The sequence below is a fragment of the Balaenoptera physalus genome (genome assembly GCF_965194825.1).
Source record: "Balaenoptera physalus genome assembly, chromosome: 8".
In the NCBI taxonomy this organism is placed as follows: Eukaryota; Metazoa; Chordata; class Mammalia; order Artiodactyla; family Balaenopteridae; genus Balaenoptera; species Balaenoptera physalus.
The window spans coordinates 110,501,149-110,520,729 of NC_138887.1; the positions used below are offsets into that span (position 1 = coordinate 110,501,149).

Below are 19,581 nucleotides of genomic sequence, written 5' to 3' on the forward strand. Positions count from 1 at the left end.
CCGTGCCCAGGATCCCATAACCCCACCCCCGTTTCACTAAGCACTGGACCACCAGGGAATTCCTCTCTCTCTCTCTCTCTCTCTCTCTCTCTCTTTTTAAATGGAAGTAGAGTCATTTACAATTATTTGCCATTCCTCTTAATCCTCATAAGTTTAAGAGATACTTTATTTCCTTTTCTGTCTATTCCTAACCTTTGCCCATTTTTCTCGTAGATCATTTGTAAGTGGAATTAGGGAAATTAGCATTTTCTCATGGACTGCAAATATGTTTCTCAGTTTGTTGTTGGTGTTCTGATTTTCCTTGTGATTTTTGCCATGTGGATTTCTTTTTTTAAATGCAGTCTGTTTTCTGGGTTTTGTATCATAGTTATAAAAGTCTTCCCAACCCCAAGGTTATTCAAGTATTCACCGGTGTGGTTTTTTTCCTAGTAATTTTATGGTTTGATTTACTACATTTAAATTTATGATCCTTTTGTAATTTGTCCGGGCACAAGGTGTTAGGTGTGAGCTTTGATTTTTCCCAGATAGTTACCCAGTTGTCTCAACACCATTTATTGAATAGTTCATCTTTTCTCCACTGACTTGAGATGCCATCTTTATGGCATATTAAATTCTTTTTTCAAAAACTTTAATAGTGTTCATTTCTTCTTATTTTTCTTAAGAAATTTATTTATTTTTGGTTGCATTGGGTCTTCATTGCTGCGCACGGGCTTTCTTCAGTTACAGAGAGCGGTGCGCGGGCTTCTCATTGCGCTGGTTTCTCTTGTTGCGGAGCACCGGCTCTGGGCGCGCGGGCTTCAGTAGTTGTGGCTCACGGGCTTAGTTGCTCCGCAGCATGTGGGATCTTCCCGGACCAGGGATCGAACCCATGTCCCCTGAATTGGCAGGAGGATTTTTAACCACTGCGCCACCAGGGAAGCCCGTCTTTCTATTCTCTTGACAGTATCTTTTGAAAAGCATAAGTTTTTAACTTTGATGGAGTCCAATTTGTAATTTTTTTTGGCTTATGCACCAGGGAAGTTCCATATTAAATTCTTATACTCAAGTCTGTTTGTGAACTTTCTGTTCTCTTTATTTAAATCCCAGTGCTGTATATTATTGAAGTTATATAATATCTGCTAGAGCCATCTTACTTTTTGTTTCCAGAAAAGTTCTCACTTTATCTTTTACGTATGAAATTTAGAATCTGATTGTCTAATTTTTAAAATCCTGTTATTTTTATTTTTAACATTAAACATTTTGCCCTACCCCTCCCACAATCTGCACAGAATGCTTGGAGCCCTTTGTTCTCAGCTTTAGCTCAGTGCCTGGCCCAAAATCTTTGTTGAGTAAACAAATGAATAGATAAACCAATGGACAGATGTAGGAATGAATGCAAATTTAGGTTTGTGCTGGCTTACCCCAGCGAGAAGCTCCCCTCCCCCACTCTAAACGACAGGAGCTAAGGTTTTAGGAAAAAAATTAGGAAAACTTGTAGCAAACTCAGTGCCTCCTCTTTAAATGGCCTGGTGTCTCAGCCCTTCCCGCACTCCCACACCCCCAAGCCTTTGTGCAGGCCAGATAGCTTTTGCAGTTTGAGGGCTTTCTTTTAAGCAGGGAGCAAAAAATGCTAATAATGTTTCCAGTTTCCATTCTTGCCCTTGCTAGGAGTGTGAGCTGTAATCTCCAAAAGTACAAAAAGGCCTGGGTACAGCCCTAGGGGTGGGTGGGAAAAAGATCAACTAGATTTGAGAAAAGTAAGCATTTAAAGTACCAAGAAGTTAGAAAACTCTTATCTGCTTTAACCTTTACTTTCTAGGGTGTGTGTGTGTGTGTGTATGTGTATGTGTTTTAGCCATTAGAGTAAATGCTACTCCCTCTTCTGCCCTAGTGAAACCAAGCTTTCTAGGAAAGAGAGGCTGGAAAGGGCAGCCTAATCTCCATAGGAATTATCTATTTCAAAAGACTTCTTGAGTCCAGACTAAGAAATGGGTGCTGAGAATGAATTTAAGAATTCCCTAGGCTGGGATTAACAGATACACACTACTATGTATAAAATAGATAACCAACAAGGGCCTACTGTATAGCACAGGGAACTATACTCAATATTACATAATAATCTATAAAGGAAAAGAATCTAAAAGAGAATATATATATGTGTGTGTATATATATGTAAATAGCTGTGCTGTACACCTGAAACTCACACGATATTGTAAATCAATTAAAAAAAAAAAAGAATTCCTTAGCCTTATTTGGTTAAAAAACAGAATTTTTTTTGTCTGTTTGTCTTTTTAAGAAAAAGCCTCTTCCGGGTACAGTCTAAATGGGCCACAGTCTTAGGATGATGGCATCAGTGAATGTATTCACTTATTCATTCATTTAGATAGGGTCATCAGGGAAGGCTTTTCTTTTCTTTCTTTTTTTTTTTTTAATAAATTTATTTATTTATTTTTGGCTGCGTTGGGCCTTCGCTGCTGCACGGGCTTTCTCTAGTTGCGGCAAGCGGGGGCTACACTTCGTTGCGTTATGCGGGCTTCTCATTGCGGTGGTTTCTCTTGTTGCAGAGCATGGGCTCTAGGGGCGCAGGCTCAGGAGTTGTGGCCCACGGGCTTAGTTGCTCCGCGGCGTGTGGGATCTTCCCGGACCAGGGCTCGAACCCATGTCTCCTCCATTGGCAGGCCGATTCTTAACCACTGCGCCACCAGGGAAGTCCAGGAAAGGCTTTTCTAAGATGATATTTGAACAGACACTTAAAGGATTGGCAAGAATAAGCCAGTTGAAAATCTAAGGGAATAGTGTACAGGACAGAGGGAACAGCGAGTACAGAAGCGCTGAGACAGGGTCATGCTTGGTATAATCCAAGAACTGCCAATGCCAGTGTGGCTGGAGCCCATTGAGCCAGGCTGAGTGTGGCCAGAGATGGGGCAGGCTGGCTGGGGAGAAATGGGAAGAGAGAGTGAGAGACAGGGTCCCAAGGAGCACATTCCTCCTAACGCCAGTTCACAGCATGCTTTGGATGTGAGTCTACCAGCCAAGCAGAAGTTATCAAACCTAGTGAAACTGCACTGAAGCAGCGCACATCCAGGTGTGGCTACCTGAAGGGAGGAGACAAAGGATGTTGTGAGTGGAGGGTAGGGACAACACAGACCCCTTTTTCATTCTCAAATAATCACAGGTACAGAGTGTCTTCTAGCTTTCTGTCTGTTTATCCTTCTGGCTTCACACTTAGCAGGGAGCTTTGCTCTGAAGGATTACAGCAATGCATTCTGGATTTGGTAATTACATGGGGGAAAAAAAAACATTCTCTACTCTCTTAGGTTCATTATCTAGGACATGCAAATTAAACTGATAAAGACAGATTAACAGGAGAAAAGAGTTTGTTTCATATGCATAAGAATAGCCAGTGAAAGAAGTAGCTGGCTTCTTAAATGGTTAAAATTAAAGGCTTATACACCTAACTTAGTAGGGAAAAGGGAGGGAGAGAGAAGGCTTCTATGGGAAAAACCCAATAGATTTCTTTAGGGAAGCCCAGTGGGTTTTTAGAACGGGTGAGAGATAAGAAGGTTTGTGATAATGATTGTCTACACAGGTATGCATGGTAGTTCTGCCTTCTTGAGGGCCAGTCAGGGGATTTATGGTATCCTCATTTCCTAGCAGTTGCTGATTTTAGTTAGGTAAGGAAAACTCAGAAAAGCTTTTTTTCTGCATCTGTTGAATCTTAAATGTCTTCAGCTTAAAATCATCTTGATATCAACTCTGGGGTCCTGAGTGGGTCCCCACATTATCAAGTATATATCTCATAGCATCTTGTGCCTATCTTCCAAAATATAAAAATGCACATGTGACTGACAGATGAAACTAATGCCCTTTGATCAGAGAGCTGCGCAGAGAATACTCGCTTTGTATGTCCTCATAGGACGGGGATCTGAGCTCCTAGGACTCACCCTTGAAGAGCAGTACAAGACCACCAGCCCCCCAACCCGCAGGGGAGCCTTCACCTCGCTGATCCCACCTCAGCTCGGTGCCTGCAGCTCCTTGCTGCCTCTCACAGCAGCGGCCCAGCTTCTTGAGCACTGATTCCCATGCAGGACCACCAGCCAGGCCCAGAGGCTATGGATGCCTTCCTCTCCCTCTTCCCAAAGCCCCCCTGTGCCCGAGTCCTGGCCTTTTCACTTCTGAAATCTACCTCAAATTTGCCCTCTTGCATCTCCACTGCCACTACTCTAAGCTAAGATATCATCATTTCTTGCTGGGCTATTTCAGTGGCCAGGTAATTGGTCTGTGGGCATCTACTCTGGCTCTTCCCAGTCCATCCTCTGCATTGTAGCCAGTGATCTAAATCTGAAGATGCTGTGTCATTCTCTTGCTTAAAACTTTTTCATAGTTTCTGGTTACTTTTATTATTTTTTTATTTATTTTTTAAACATCATTTATATATATATATTTAGTTACTTATCTGGTTGCACTAGGCCTTAGCTGCGGCGGGCGGGCTCCTTAGTCGCGGCATGTGGGCTCCCCAGTGTGGCATGTGAACTCTTAGTTGCGGCATTCATGTGGGATCGAACCGGGGGCCCCTGCATTGGAAGCACGGAGTCCTATCCACTGCACCACCAGGGAAGTCCCTCTGGTTACTTTTAGAATGAGAATTAAATCCTTGGTATGATCTACAGAGCCTTACAAATTTTGGCCCTGTTATGGACTGAACTGTGGCCCCCTCTCCCCCAAATTCCTGTGTTGAAGCCCCAATTCCCAGCACCTCAGAATGTGACTGTATTTGGAGACAGAGCCTTTAAAGAGGTAACTGAGGTTATATAAGGTCATTGGGGTTGCCCCTAATCTAATGTGACTGGTGTCCTTATAAGAAGAGGCACTTAGGACACAGATAAGCAAAGAGGAAAGACGATGTGAAGATACAGTTCATCTGCAAGTCAAGGAGAGAGGCCTCAGAAGAAAGCAACCCTGGGACTTCCAGCCTCCCCAGCTGTCACACAATACATTTCCATTGCTTAAGCTGCCTAGTCTGTGGTACTCTGTTATGGCAGCCCTAGCAAACGAGTGCCCCTACGTACCCATCCAGCTTTAATGTCTCTACAAAGCTCCCTTTACTAAGTTTCTAGAACTTGCCTTGCTCCCTCCCACTATGTGTCGGTACCAAGCTATTCCCAACCTTCTTTCCCTTGCCCGTTCCCACCACAGAAGTGAAATACTAGCTTTCCCAGCATCCCTTGCACCAAGGGATGGTCATATGATCATAGACCAAGGAGCTATGAGGGGAAGGCTGCAGGGAGGCCTCTGGGAAAGATGTCCTGGGTTTTCTGGATAAGTCAGGCTTCTGCTTGGTCCTCCCTACCTCCTGCCTTTGAAAAGCATCCTGATGTCTGGAGCTGGGCTGATAAGAGGACAAGCCTGAGCACAAGAAGTAAAGTACAGAAGATGGTAGAGCAGAGAACAGAAGGAGCCTCAAAGACAGAGTGCAAGAACTGGCCCAGTGCCAGCAGCCACCACCTCCGTATTTTTTGTCGTATGAGAAAAAACAAAAAACAAACACCCAATTGTTTTAGCCACTGGCAGTCAGATTTTGTTTCTTGAAGCCAAAAGCATTTCTAACCAATGTAAGGCTTTGCACATGCTGTTCCCTTCTCTGGAATGCTGTTCCCTCCTCTCTGGAATGCTGTTCCCTCCTCTCCCCAACCTTCAGACCTCAGCTCAAGTATCACTTTCTTAGGGAAGTGTTCTCGAGGCTCCTGACCAAGTCCAACCCCTCTGATCCACTCTCACACTCCAATTCCCCATCCTTCATAACACCTGTCATGATGGAAACATTACGTTTGTTTGTGTACGATTATTTGAATGTTGGTCTTCCCCCCAAAATCTCTTGAGAGCAGGGACTGTATTTATTTTTGTTCACTGTTGTACCTCCAGTATCTATCACACTCAGTATGTGTAGAATGAATGAATGAATGAATGAATGAATGTCAAAAAGGCCCAATCCCAGGACATGCATTCATTCAAACTAGAGCAGTGTCTGGTGCATCATTACAGTTCAATAAATATATGTCTAATGAGTGAATGAATGGGGGAAACAAAGGTGAAAAGTAGCAGCACCTGTCCTCAAGGAATTTAGAAGCTAAGAGGGGAAGCAGACCCCAAAGCAGAACATTTCACTGGGAATGTGCAGTGGTAGAGGCATCTGCAAGGTGCTGTCAGAGGTCAGAGAAGCAGCCATTATGCCAGACTGATTGAGACTGAGAGTAGCAGGGAAGGGGCCACATGAGCTGAGCCAGCCGTGTGCCCTTGCTGCAGACTGCAGACGCACAGGCGTGGAGCTCAGGGACCGGATGGTGGAGGAGGGAAGCTGGAAGCAGTTCTACATTCACTGTTGAAGCATAAAATCCTCGGCAGGAAAGGGCAGGCTGCAGCCAGCTCTGGGTGAGGTGGGGAGGACAGCGAGGGGTTGGACTTGGCCTGCAGGCAGTGGGGAGCCCTGGGAAGGTCTTGGGCAGAAGCCTGGCGCCAGTGCAGGTGGTCAGATCACAATCTAGCAGCAGAAGAAAGGTAGCTCTGAGTCCTGAGCTGCCAGGTTCACCGTGGTTACCTACCCTTCTAACTGGGATGATTCCGAGTCCCAGGCAAGGTTTCTCTACACAAGCTGTTCCGAAAAACAAATTAACCCTGTTAACTGAGTCAAGGAAATAGGTCTTGACTATTCATCAAGGACTCTGGCACCTGCCCTGCAGTCTCTCCACCCCAGGCCAGATCAGGCCGGGTGTCTTTAAAATCCATGGGGAGACTTCCCTGGTAGTCCAGTGGTTAAGACTCCGAGTGTGGGTTCGATCCCTGGTCGGGGAACTAACATCCCACATGCCACGCAGCATGGCCAAAAAAATAAATAAACAAAGCAAATCAAATCAAATCCACGGGGACCACCCTGACTCCAGTTTTCCATGCACTCACCCTCAGGGGCCATTTCCTACCTTAAAAAAAAAAAATCCCTACTATATATAAAATAGATAACCAACAAGGACCTACTATATAGCACAGGGAACTGTATTTATTATTTTGTAATAACCTATAAGGGAAAAGAATCTGAAGAAAAACTAGATATACATGTATGTATAACTGAATCACTTTGCTGTACACCTGAAACTAACACAACATTGTAAATCAACTAGACTTCAATAAATATATACATATATATATATCTCCAACTTAAAAAAAAAATCCCAGATACCTTCTCTACTGCTTATACCCAAGCCTTTTCAGCCCCCCTAACTGCTCTACCTCCAGCCACTGCTCTTATAGCCCATTCTCTGACCACAACCTATATGTCCTCTTTGGAATTCTCAGTCCAGTAGGGGTTTCAGGGACAATTGTCCTGTGAACCCAGGACCCCCCGAGAAAATGCCATTTGTCATAAAATCTTTCTTGGTCATCAGATCCTGCCCTAAATCAATGAAAGGCTTCAGGCTTTAAATAGAAAGCTGAGACTTCCCTGTTGGTGCAGTGGTTAAGAATCCACTTGCCAGGGGCTTCCCTGGTGGCACAGTGGTTGAGAGTCTGCCTGCCAATGCAGGGGACACGGGTTCGAGCCCTGGTCTGGGAAGATCCCGCAACTAAGGATCAACTAAGCCTGTGCACCACAACTACTGAGCCTGCGCTCTAGAGCCCGCAAGCCACAACTACTGAGCCCAAATGCCACAATTACTGAGCCTGCGCTCTAGAGCCCTTGCTCCGCAACAAGAGAAGCCACTGCAGTGAGAAGCCTGCGCACCGCAATGAAGAGCAGCCCCTGCTTGCCACTGCTAGAGAAAGCCCGCGAGCAGCAATGAAGACCCAATGCATCCAAAAATAAATAAATAAATAAAATTTAAAAATAAAAAATGAATAGAAAGCTGGCCGATTCCATTTGATTATACTCTGGCAATGGGGATTCTGGTTCCAACACTGCATTTGAAACGTAAAAATGTGTGGTGTGATCCAAGTGTCCATCGACAGATGAATGGATAAAACAAAACATGTTTTACGTTCCCTGGTGGTCCAGTGGTTAGGGCTCCGCATGTCCACTGCAGGGGGCATGGGTTTGATCCCTGGTCTGGGAACTAATACGATGGAATGAATATGATTCAGCCTTAAAACAGAATGAAATTCTGACACATCTCCAACGTGGATGAACCTTGAGGACATTATGCTAAGTGAAATGAGCCAGTCACAAAAGGACAAATACTGCACGATTCTGCTTATATGAGGTACCTAAACTAGTCAAATTCATAGAGACAGAAAGTAGAATAGAGGTTGTCGGGGCCAGGGGAGGGGAGAAGCGGGGAACTGGGAGAATGGGTACCAATTTTCAGTTGGGGATGGTGAAAAGTTTGTGGAGATGAAGGATGTCATTCTGGCTGCACAACAATATGAACGTGCTCACCACTGCGAACTCTACACTCAGGAATGCTTAAGGTGGCCGATATTATATTATGTGTAATTTAACACAATTAGAAATTTCAAAAATATGAATGGGTTTAGGAGTATTTAGAACAGACAACACACACACAGTCGAGTGCCTGTTCTGTGTGAAGCCCTGCGTGAGTCAGAGCTGCACCAGGAGCCCGGTGTGCTCATCAGGAAGGCAGACATCACTGGAAAGGGGATCCAGTACCGGGCACTGCAGGCAGCTACCAAATAAGGAGGTGTATGAGCTATAAATAGCTGCTAAGACTGGCTGAGGCATGCCCTGACTTTAAGATCAGCTCAGCTGTTAGCTGCATGGGATACACTGGGCTCTAGCTCAGTGTGTTTCCTCCCCTCCTCACACCCCACCTGTCCTGCCAAGGCCTCCAGCTCCTCCCTCCCTCTTGCATCTGCCCAGTGGCCCCATCAGCTGAAAGCCCTGGGATCCCGCCCTGACCGGGCTTATAGACCACACTTCCTGGTTGTGGCCACAGGTGCTCCAGCAGATAGTCAAGTCTGGGGTCAGAAGGGACCTCTTCAGGGACCTCCCTGGTGGTCCAGTGGTTAAGACTCCGCGCTTCCAATGCAGGGGGCCCAGGTTCGATCTCTGGTTGGGGAACTAAGATCATCCCACATGCCACATGGCGCGGCCAAAAAATAAAAAATAATTAAGAAGGGACCTCTTCACCTACTTTACAGATGGGGAAATGGAAGGGCTGGAGGCGAGGAGATGTGCCCCAAGTTCCACAGTCACCCGGAGGCAGAGCTGGGTGAGGATGCCCCATGCCTCCCTCTCTCCCAAACCTCACTGTCCTTTTGGTGCCAGGGCCTTCCCAGGGGACAGGTAAGAATCTGGAGCGGTGGCTGAAATTTATCTCTTCCTCTCCCCCAGGTGAGGCTAGGACATTATCAGTTTGCCAGTGAGATGTCCATCTGCTGGGCCTACACAAAACACTCAGGGAGTGGGACTTCCCTGGTGGCGCAGTGGTTAAGGCTCCGCCCTCCCGATGCAGGGGGCCCAGGTTCGATCCCTGGCCAGGGAACTAGATCCCACACGCATGCTGCAACTAAGGAGACTGCCAGTCGCAACTAAGACTTGGTGCAACCAAATAAATAAAAAAAACGAAAAAACCCCAGCACTCAGGGGGCGATGGCTTTTCTTTTCTGGTGTGTGTGTGCGTGCACGCGCGTGCACGCACATGCATGCAAACAGAAGAGTGTGTAAAAACAACGTGCATAGTTCGAACTGAAGGAGAACAGTCTATGCTGCCCCAAAATGTGCCATTCTGGAATAAAGATTATTTTGAGCTGAAGGCAATTGAGAATCAACAGATACAGGAAGGGTTCTCTGTCCTTCTGCCCCTTTTCCTCCTAAAAGCAGGACATATATTTCCCTTGTGAAGGTACCAGAAAGAGGAATGCAACTCTTATTACAGAGATGGAGGCGTCAGCATTGGGATGAGGCTGCACGACCAACTCTTATTAACATAACCCTTATCTGTCACTAGTTTCCCCCTTATATTTCCTAGTCCCTTCTCTACAGTTTATCGTCCCTTGAAACCCAAACCATGTTTCCTTTGTTAAAATGGTATATGAGCCCTTGAGTCCGACCATTTCTTTGATTTTCACTTATTTTTTGTGAACTCCCATGCACATAAATATTGATAAAAATTGTGTACATTTTATCCTGACAGTCTGTCTTTTGTTAGTCTAATTCACAGACCCTAAGAGCTTAGAGGAAGTTTTCCTCCGACAAAACACACCCAGGCACCTATCACCCATATCACGAAGTAGAATATTATCATATCCTAGAAGTCCTGCCCTGTGTGCCTCTTCTTCCTTTTTTTTTTTTTGTTTAATTAATTTTTATTGGAGTATAGTTGATTTACGCTGTTGTGTTAGTTTCTGCTGGACAGCAAAGTGAATCAGTTATACATATACATATACCCACTCTTGTTTAGATTCTTTTCCCATCTAGGTCATTACAGAGTATTGAGTAGAGTTCCCTGTGCTATACAGTAGGTTCTTATTAGCTATCTATTTTATATATAGTAGTGTGTATATGTCAATCCCAATCTCCCAATTTATCCCTCCCCCCTTCCCCGCCATGTGCCTCTTCGATAACACATCCTGATCCCGAGTAAACCATTGTCCTAAATTCTGTTTTAATCTTTCCTTTGGTTTTCTTTACATTTGATTTTAGCTGCACACGGATTCCTAAACAGTACATTATTAGGTTTGCCTGTTTTAAAATTCTATTTAAGTGGAATCTTACTCACATCCTCTGTTTCTTGCTGCTTTAGCTTATGTTTGTGAGATTAACCTATATTGGTGCATATGATGTAGTTTATAGATTTTTCACTGTTGCATAGTGTTCCATTGTATGGTTATCCCACACCTGATGTACACATTTTACTGTTGATGAATATTTCATTACCTCCAGTTTTCGGCTATTACAAATGATGCTGCTCTGAATATTCCTGTACATGTCTTTTGATACACATAGGCAAGCATTTTGTTGGGTGTATGCTTAGGAGTGGAATTACTGGGTCATTGGTAATCAATTGCTTTACTTGGTAATGTCAGTTTTCCAGTGGCTATACTATTTACTTCTGTCATATCCTGTCGCTCCAGATTCCTACATTTTAAACTGTATATCCAGCAGGAACCGAATGCTCCCAAGCCCCTGCTCTTCCTACTCCAGGCCGAGGCCAAAGCCGCTGCCCACAGCAGTTTTAAAAAGATGTAATCGGGGGCTTCCCTGGTGGCGCAGTGGTTGAGAGTCCGCGTGCCAATGCGGGGGACGCCGGTTCGAGCCCTGGTCTGGGAGGATCCCACATGCTGCAGAGCAACTGGGCCCGTGAGCCACAATTACTGAGCCTGCGCGTCTGGAGCCTGTGCTCTGCAACGGGAGAGGCCGTGATAGTGAGAGGCCCGCGCACCGCGATGAAGAGTGGCCCCCGCTTGCCGCAACTGGAGAAAGGCCTCGCACAGAAACGAAGACCCAACACAGCCATAAATAAATAAATAAGACATAGCCGATGTTTAAAAAAAAAAAAAGATGTAATCTTTCTCCAGTGATGAAAGTGTTCTGGAGTTAAACAGTGGTTATAGTTGCACAACTTTGTGACTGTGCTAAAAACCACCAAACTCTGCACTTGAAAAGGGTAAATGTTACGATATGTGAAGTGAGTTATATTTCAATTTAAAAAATTGTCTGACTTTAATTTTTGATCATGTGGGAGGTTTGAAATGGTAACACATAGTGGTTTCAATGTGCATTTTTCTGATCAATATTGTATTTGAAAATACTTTCGTCTGTTTATAGATCATTTGTACTTCCTCTTCTATGAAATTACTATACATTTCTTTTTTTTTTAAGTATAATTGATCTTTTTTTTTGTTTATTTGGTTGCGTTGGGTCTTCGTTGCTGTGCGCAGGCTTTCTCTAGTTGTGGCGAGCGGGGGCTACTCTTCATTGCGGTGCGCGGGCTTCTCAACGCGGTGGCTTCTCTTGTTGTGGAGCACGGGTTCTAGGTGCGCGGGCTTCAGTAGTTGCAGCATGCAGGCCCTAGAGTGCCCAGGCTTCAGTAATCGCAGTCCGTGGGCTCAGTAGTTGTGGCTCACGGACTCTAGAGCACAGGTTCAGTAGTTGTGGCACACGGGCTTAGTTGCTCCGCGGCACGTGGGATCTTCCCGTACCAGGTATCGAACCCTTGTTCCCTGCATTGACAGGCGGATTCTTAACCACTGTGCCACCAGGAAAGTCCCACTATACATTTCTTTTGCCTATTTATCTGTTGGATTGTTTGTCTTTTTTTATTGTCTTTTCTTATTGCTATAAGCCCCCTTATAGCCTAGGGGCTATTTACATATATTTCGGTCCTAATCCTTTGTTGGTTCTATATGTTACAAATATCTTCCCCCAGGTGTGGCTTATCTTTTTACTCTACAAAATGGTATCCTTTGATGGAGTAAAGATTTTTCCACCGTGTTTCTTTTTTTAAATTACATTTAAAAAACTGAAATAAATTTACCGACAATAATATGCACAGGGACTTCCCTGGTGGCACAGTGGTTAAGAATCTGCCTGCCAATGCAGGGGACACAGGTTCAAGCCCTGGTCTGGGAAGATCCCACATACTGCGGAGCAACTAAGCCCGTGCGCCACGACTACTGAGCCTGTGCTCTAGAGCCCGTGAGTCACAACTACTGAGCCCGTGTGCCACAACTACTGAAGCCCATGCACCTAGAGCCTGTGCTCCGCAACAAGAGAAGCCACCACAATGAGAAGCACGCACACTGCAAGGAAGAGTAGCCCCCACTCTCCTCAACTAGAGAAAGCCCGCGCGCAGTAACGAAGACCCAACACAGCCAAAAATAAATAAATTTATATTAAAAAAAAATACACAGAATAAATAAATAAAATAAATAAATTTATAAAAAAAATAACATGCACAGAACTTAATTGTTGTTCAGTGAATTTTGACAATTGTGTACACCCACGTGATCACCACCCAAATCAAGATATAGAAGATTCCCACCACCCCGGATTGTCCGTTCTTTCTCCCTTTGAGTCAATTCTCTCATCCCAGCACCACAATCACTTTCTGAATTTTATTATCACAGATGAGTTTTGCCTTTTTTCGGATTTTCATATGAAGAGAATGATGCCGTGTGTATTATTCTCTTTCTGGCTTTTTTTACTCCACACGCTGTGGGGTTCATTCAAGTCATTGTCTGGGTCAACATTCCATGCCTCCTCCTTGGTAAGTAGTGTTCCACTGTATGAATACACCATGATTTATCCAGCCTTCTCCCTCTATGATGTTCTTATTTTTACTATATTACAGTCTTTTGCTTTATAATTTGCACTTTTTGTCTTGTCAAAAAACTTCTTCCTCACCTTGAGGTCAGATAGGCATTTTCCCATATTGTCTTTTTTTTTTTTTTGGCTGCACCGTGCAGCACGTGGGATCTTAGTTCTCTGACCAGGGATAGAACCTGCTCCCCCTGCATTGGAAGGCGGAGTCTTCACCACTGGACCGCAGGGGAAGTCCCCCATATTGTCTTCTAAAAGTGTTGGATTTATGGGAATTCCCTGGCGGTTCAGTGCTTGGGACTCCACGCTCTCATTGCTGAGGGCCCAGGTTCGAGCCCTAGTCTGGGAACTAAGATCCCACAAGCTGCACGGTGCGACCAAAACTTTAAAAAAATAAAAAATAAATAAGAAATAAAAGTGTTGGATTTAGCTTTTTACACATTGATTTGTTTCACCAGCAGTTAGTTGGTTACCAAGTTCACAACATATTAACTAATTTAAACCTCATAGGTACTTCCCTGGCGGTCCAGTGGTTGACTCTGTGCTTCCAATGCAGGGGGTATGGGTTTGATCCCTGGTCAGGGAACTAAGATCCCACATGCTGCGTGGCCAAAAAAAAAAAAAAAAAAAAAAGTAAGCCTCATAAAATATTCTTTCCACTTTACAGATGAGGAAACTGAGACAGAGACATTAAATAACTTGCTCCAAGCCCCTCAGTTGGTGAGAGGGGAGCCAGGATTTGAACCCACACCATGCCCAGAATCCACACTTTTGACAGCTGACATACTTTGCTGGATATCTGGAATTAATTTGTATGCATGGCCTGAGGTGGGGGCCCAATTTTCTTCTTTTTCTCTCTCTTTTTTTTTTTGGCTGCATCAGGTCTTATTTGCGGCACGCGGGCTTTTCTCTAGTTGTGGAGTGTGAGCTCCAGAACACGTGGGCTCTGTAGTTTGTGGCACGAGGGCTCTCTAGCTGAGGTGCACGGGCTCAGGAGTTGTGCCGCGCGCGGGCTAGTTGTCCCGTGGCATGTGGAATCTTAGTTCCCGGACCAGGGATTGAACCTGAGTCCCCTACATTGGAAGGCAGATTCTTTACCACTGGACCACCAGGGAAGTCCCTCTTCTTTCTTTCATATGGAAAACAACTTTTTCCAGTACCAGAGGACAGTGTAATTCAGGGATACTTTGAAGCTGCTTCAGAACAAATCACTGCTCTTTCAGCACTAAAAAAAAGGGAAAGAAAAGAAAAAGAAAGAAAGAAAAAAAGAAAGAAAGAAAGAAGGAAAGAAAGAAAGAAAGAAAGAAAGAAAGAAAGAAAGAAAGAAAGAAAGAAAGAAAGAAAGAAAGAAAGAAAAAGACCAAGTACATGCCCCCTCCTCAAGCACGCTGTCCTACCTACCCCCGGCCCTGCAGATCTTCAAGGGCAGTAGGAGCCTCTCTCTCCTGTCTTGGGCCCTGATCTTCCTTTTCCAATACAATGCAAAAGCACCCAACATGCCCTTTCCCATGTAAATTGGTGCAGCCACTATGGAAAACAGTATGGAGGTTCTTCAAAAAACTAAAAATAGAGTTGCCATATGATCCTGCAATCCCACTCCTGGGGCATATATCCAGACAAAACTACAATTCAAAAAGATACATGCACCCCAGTGTTCACAGCAGCACTATTTACAATAGCCAAGACATGTGGCACGTGGGCTCAGCCACAACTACTACATGTCCATTGACAGATGAATGGATAAAGAAGATGTAGTATATATATAATGGACTATTACTCAGCCATAAAAAAGAATGAAATAATGCCATCTGCAGCAACATGGATGAACTTAGAGATTATCATACTAAGTAAGTGAAGTAAGTCAGAAAAAGAAAGACAAATACCATACAATATCACTTATATGTGGAATCTAAAATATGACACAAATGAACCTATCTAAAAAAACAGAAACAGACTCATAGACATAGAGAACAGACTTGTGGTTGCCAAGGGGGAGGGTGGGAGGGGAGGAATGGATTGGGAGTTTGAGATTAGCAGGTGCAAACTATTATATATAGAAAGGATAAACACAAGTTCCTACTGTATAGCACAGGGAACTGTATTCAATATCCTGTGATAAATCATAATGGAAAAGAATATGAAAAACAATGTATATATATGTATAACTGAATCACTTTGCTGTACAGTAGAAATTAACACAACACTGTAAATCAACTATATTTCAATAAAATAAATTTTTTTTAAAATGCCCTTCCTCAGCCACAGATGGGTTAGCATGTGTTTGAACTGGGAAAAACTGCCAAAAACACTACAGCTTTCTCATTCCTCTTTCAGAAGAATCCCTGGTCTCCTTTGTAGAGGGCACTGTCCACTGTCTACTGCTGTGAGACTGGCAATAAAATCCTTGTGTTGAAAAAAAAAAAAAAAATCCTTGTGTTGGGGGACTTCCCTGGTGGTCCAGTGGTTAAGAATCCGCCTGCCAATGCAGGGGACATGGGTTCGAGCCCTGGTCCGGGAAGATCCCACATGCCGCGGAGCAACTAAGCCCGTGTGCCACAGCTCCAGAGCCTACGAGCCACAACTACTGAGCCTGCGAGTCACAACTACTGAGCCCGTGTGCCACAACTACTGAAGCCCGTGCACCTAGAGCCTGTGCTCCACAACAAGAGAAGCCACCACAGGCACAGTGGTTAAGAATCCGCCTGCCAATGCAGGGGACAAGGGTTTGAGCCCTAGTCCAGGAAGATCCCACATGCTGTGGAGCAAATAAGCCTATGAGCCACACCTACTGAGCCTGTGCTCTAGAGCCTGCAAGCCACAACTACTGAAGCCCACGTGCCACAACTACTGAAGCCCGCGCACCTAGAGCCCGTGCTCCCCAACAAGAGAAGCCACTGCAATGAGAATCCCACGCACCGCAACAAAGAGTAGCTCCCGCTCGCCGCAACTAGAGGAAGCTCGTGCGCAGCAACGAAGACCCAACACAGCCAAAAAAATAAGAATAAAAAAAAAAAAAAAAGAGAAGCCACCACAATGAGAAGCCCACGCACCGCAACGAAGAGTAGCCCCCACTTGCCGCAACTAGAGAAAGCCCGTGCGCAGCAATGAAGACCCAACGCAGCCAAAAATAAATAAATAAGTACTAAAAATAAATTAATTATTAAAAAAAAAAAGTCCCTGTGTGGGGATGGCGAGGGGCCTGTGGAAGTGGCGGGTGTGGGCCGGTACAGAATGTTCGAGCTGTTTCACGTTTTATTTCAGGGCTGGACGCAAGGTCAAGATCAGTGAAATATTTGAAGTCTACCTATAGCCAGTTGATGAGTCTCTGGGAGGAGGAACAGCCAGGGAGATACTGCTGGGAGTTGTGTGTACAGAACACGCAGTAAAGCACGGAGTGAAGGGTCAGTTGAGATGATGATATCAGCTGTTGCGGTGAAAATATGCTTTTTTTTTTTTTTTTTTTTGGCCGCGTAGCCCAGATTGGCAGCTTGGCAGCTTGCAGGATCTTAGTTCCCTGACGAGGGGATTGAACCGGGTCACCCCCACTGGACCGCTAGGGAATCCCCAAAATACACTTCTTTAACGAGCAGAGTCTTTAACAATTATGAGGAAACTGTAAGCGCACCTCTGTGGTAGTTAGATTATTGGTCACAGGGGTTGCTGTGACAGTGGCCCCTGCACGCCCAGAGCCATAAACCAAGACGGGGGTTTTCTCTCTCCTGATGCTGGGGTGTGGGTGCTGCTTCTACTCTCCCATGACCTGGGGCAGCTACAGGCTCAGCTTGTCCCATACACCAAGCTTGCTCCCCTTGTCCCCCAATGGCTGGTCTTGTCTTTTATTTTTATTTTTGGCCATGCAGCATGTGGGATGTTAGTTCCCCGACCAGGGATCAAATCCACAGCCCCTGCATTGGAAATATGGAGTCCTAACCACTGGACAGTCAGGGAAGTCCCCCTTGTCTTTTTTGGTTTTTTAAAGGAACATTTATTTATTTTTGGCTGCATTGGGTCTTCGTTGCGGTGCGTGGGCTTCTCACTGCGGTGGCTTCTCTTGTTGAGGAGCACGGGCTCTAGGCTTGCGGGCTCTAGAGCACAGGCTCAGTAGTTGTGGCGCACGGGCTTAGTTGCTCCACGGCATGTGGGATCTTCCTGGACCAGGGCTCAAACCCGTGTCCCCTGCACTGGCAGGCGGATTCTTAACCACTGCGCCACCAGGGAAGTCCCCTCCCGCCTCGTCTTTTATTTTATTTTTTAAAAATATTTATTTATTTATTTGGCTGTGCCAGGTCTTAGTTGTGGCATGCGGGATCCTTCGTTGTGGCATGTGAACTTTTAGTGGTGGCATGTGGGATCTAGTCCCCTGACCAGGGATTGAACCTGGGTCCCCTGCATTGGGAGCATGGAGTCTTAGCCACTGGATCACCAGGGAAGTCTCTTGTCTTTTATTTTAATTGAAATATAATTCACATACTACAGAAGTTCACCCTTTTAAAGTGTGCAATCCGGTGGTTTTTAGTATAGTCAGAAAGTTGTGTAACCATCACCACTAATTCCAGAATGTTCTAATCACTTCAGAAAGATCTCACCTCTTCTCAGCTGCTGTGGGCAGCAGCTTGGGCGGTGTCGCAGTGGAGGAGCAGGGTTTCAGGAGGGCTCCGATCCTTTCCCACACCTGGCTGAAAGCGAGAAGGTTTCAGTGCTCCCCTGAAGGTCATCAGTGTCTGTAGGGGGCGCCCAGGCAAGTTGTGTTGCCTCAGACGTGGGCGGGCTTGGGTGCTAGGGAAGCTGCTTGGCTGGGCAGGCACAGTGGAGACAGGGGTGGGACGGCAAGTCCAGGGGTAACATTCAGGACAGGCCCCACCCAAATGATACCTCCCCTAAGCGCCGGTCTTAGCGCTGCAATCCACACTTTTGGGGCTACAGCTCAAGAGTCAGCAGTTGAACCGGAAATGCCTTGCAGGGGTGACTCCCTAAACGGTTATCACCACAGCCTTTCTCTGCGGGAGCTTATCTCAGGGGCCGGAGGGAAGATTGAGCTCTGGGGCTGAGAAAGGAAGGAGGAGGGGCTGACTTAGAGAAAGGAGAGGAGAGAGGAAAGACCAAGTTTTAGCAAAATTCTGTCAGGCCAACCACAACGCACATTGCTTTGTCCTAAGGCTCCATTTGTCATCCCCAAACCTCTGAGGAAGGCATTAAAGAGCTCCTTCACAGTTTCCTGGACCAGTCCTGCAACAGTAAGAGCCCAAAGTATTAAGAGGAATATATATAACTTTACCAAGTAGCCTTAGTAGGAAGTGCTCTTAGGATAAATACCTGTGGAATGGAAGAAAACAATGGCATAGAGCAAGAAGTTGGCATTTATCCTGTAGAAATACATGTGTGAATGATATATGCCCAAGGTTGATATAATTGCACAGAATATAAATGCATTGCAACATTACTCCTATGGTTTTTTGTTTGTTTGTTTTTTATGGCATTAGGCACACGACATAAAATTTGCCAATTTAACCATTTTTAAGTTTACAGTTCAGTGGCACTAAGTACATTCACATTGTTGTGCACCCATCACCTGGTTTTTGTTTTTTAAAGAGCAATATTTTGACGTGGCTGGAAAGTGCAGGACAGTGTGACTGTCCCCCTGGTGTAGCAGGGCCCTGGCCCTACATATCCCCCAGAGGGCAAATGCCCCCATCTCGAGATAGGGGCCAGCTTTCGGCATCTCTCTACTTCCACAGCCCCATCTCCGCACAGAGCAGGGCTTGACTAGCCTCGAGGGGTCGTCTGGCTGGTGGGAACCAAGGACGTGGAGCCAGTGGACCCCATGCCGCTGGGTAGGCACTGACCCCCTCACCCTGTGAATCACCCTAGCACGGCTGACCCTGGCTTGGCCTTGGCAGGGCTGCTGTGCCACCTCAGTTTCTGCCCAGAGCTTCCCAGATCAACCAGGCCAGGGATAAACGAGGGCGGGGAAGGGAGAAAAGCGGCCTCGGCCCCGGGACCCGAGCGGAAGGCAGCGCGGCTCCGGTCTGCTAGGCTAGTTGCCCGCCAGCCAGGCCCTGCCGCTCTGCTGGCCTCTTGGCCTGCCGCCTCCCAGCTGGTCAGGTCCGGCTGCCACCCACAGTGCCGCTGGATAAGCCCTTTCACACCTGTCCAGGGGCCTGGCGAGAGTTAAGGGTGGGTCCACATGAATCTGCCAGAAAAACAACTCAGCCCGCATTCCGCCTGGGGGGATAAGGGATGAGCTTTGTGTAAGGAGGACAGCCTGTGGTGAGGTTCAGTAGCAGGACTTCACCGTGGGCTCTTAGGATTAGGGTTGGGATGGGGAGGGGTGACG

General features: G+C 45.8%; 1 protein-coding gene across 1 annotated transcript in view; it reads right to left on the reverse strand.

Moving 5' to 3' along the window:
• Nucleotides 1-2,228: 2,228 nt before the first annotated feature.
• The window catches only part of DENND2A (DENN domain containing 2A), a 122,359-nt gene continuing 105,006 nt past the window's right edge, over nucleotides 2,229-19,581 (reverse strand). The window contains exon 21 of the mRNA XM_082472872.1: nucleotides 2,229-6,629. The gene's annotated coding sequence lies outside the window, so the exon portion shown is untranslated. The remainder of the gene's footprint in view (nucleotides 6,630-19,581) is intronic.